The sequence below is a fragment of the Myotis nattereri genome (assembly GCF_964212035.1).
Source record: "Myotis nattereri genome assembly, chromosome: 12".
Taxonomy (NCBI): domain Eukaryota; kingdom Metazoa; phylum Chordata; class Mammalia; order Chiroptera; family Vespertilionidae; genus Myotis; species Myotis nattereri.
This window is the reverse complement of record NC_138087.1, coordinates 22880566-22882573: the sequence shown is the minus strand read 5'-3', so window position 1 is coordinate 22882573 and position 2008 is coordinate 22880566.

Sequence of the window (2008 nt, the reverse complement as noted above, 5' to 3'; positions counted from 1 at the left end):
TATGATAACCATGAATGTCTACGTGTACAAGCTCACATTCAATACATATTTTAATAATTCTAAATGATAAAAAATAATTACAAATAGTTTAATTGGGAATATCTTTCTTTTTAACAGAAGCTCTCAATCTTTTTGATCTGAGGACTCCATTTATTTATGGAGGACCATAAAGAACTCTTGTTTATGTGGTACTATCTATCAACATTTTTGATATTAGAAATTTGAAGAGACTTTGAATACTGAAGAATACACAAGCACACCTTCCATTCGCAGTCAGAGAGATGACACACAGTCTCTGTGAAAACGCCAATCAATGTATACAGGTGAGAGAACGAGAGCAAAAAGGGGCAGATAATGTCATAGTGTTAACAGGAAAAGAGTTTTGACCTTGTGATACCCTGAAAGGGGGGGACATCATTTGGGGAGCCACTGGCATATAAAATAATGGTGTATTTTACACCATTCGAGTTAATGAATATGGTATATGTCCACCTAAAATATTAGAAGGAGCAAAATCTTGGAGAACTATTGTTGGACAGCTGGTGCAGCACTCTGAGACACTGGGCATCCTGTAGGCCTGGGGACTTCTGACTTAGGAGAAGGTACCAGTGTACCTAGTGGAACTGGCTGTCGAGGAGGAGGACTGGATAGAAGTTGGGGCAAAGATGAGAGGAGTGTGTTTGGTACCCAGGGGAGACAGCTGGATTTCCTGGAGACTAGGAGGGGAGTTCCTGCCAGTGATGGAGATTTGGGGAGACATGCAAATGGCTGTAGAAGATGGACACTGGGTACACAGGGCATTGGAGCACCAGCCAGGTTCCCACTGTACAGGCAGCTGCTGGTATTCAGGGCCCCATCCATGTAGGCTTGAGCAAGATGATCCTGGGGAAAGCCAGCAAGCATTGCTGACCAGGGCCTCTTCTGCCACCTCCCTGACCGGAAATCCTAAAACTGCCCAAGGAAGGAGGAGCAGGGGAGAGGGGGGGGGGGGGGGAGAGGGAGAGAGAGAGAGAGAGAGAGAGAGAGAGAGAGAGAGAGGTTGGCTTTCTCCAGGAATTGCTGAGACCAGATTAGCTTTGATTTAGAAACTACAGAATAGTTACAGCTGCAAAGCGAAGTCCTTATGAGCAAACCTGAGATCATCCTGACTTCGATTTCTAGCTCTGCCACTTTCTATCTGGAAAGGCATGGCCATAGGATCCCCGCTGGGAGCACCAAACGAGCGATACCTGGAAGCTCTTCAAACACATAGTGAGTGTCATCGTGTCTTGCACCTTGGATGTCCTGGAGATGTCATACCTGCCCCACACATCCTTGGAGGGTTGGGATGGCTGAAGTTTGAGACTAGATTACAGCCTAACCGCGAGTCCAAGGGGCCGAGGGCAGGAACATATTCGAAACTGCATTGGTGCTCCACCGGGAGTGGGCGGCAGAGGCCGCGTGGGAGGGTCCTGCAGCCTGCCCTCCAGTCCCCCCCAGCCCTCAGGTCCCCCAGTCCCAGCCCTCCGGACCAGGCCAGTCTTTCTTTACCTGCCTCGGAAGGACCCAGGGCCTTTCTCAGGTGGGAGCGCGGGTGCTCACACGCGAAGCAGGGAAATCGGTACAAACTCCCCAAGCCTCCGTAGGGGTCGGGGTACCCCACTCCTGAGTTCCCCTCATTTTTACCTTTCGCCTGGCGCTCTGCACCTTTGGGGCTGGGGGAGGGGTGGAGTCTGAGCCGGGAGGTGGGCGTGGGCCGAGGCCTTTGACACCTGCGGGGAGTGAGAACGCTGGAAGCTTCGGAGGCCCGGCTCCGCCGCCCACACCCCCTCCCACGCCAGCCCCCCCCCCCGGAGTGGGCGTGGCCGGTCGCCGCCCGCGGGCGCCCGCAGGGGGCGGGGCCGGGGCGGGGCCAGCGAGCGAGGTAAGTCCCACAGGCGGAGCGGAGCGCGGGGAGGAGGCCGGCCCGGGGGCGCCACATCCGGCGGCCGCCGTTGTGCATAAAACCGTCGCTGCCGCCGCCGCCGCC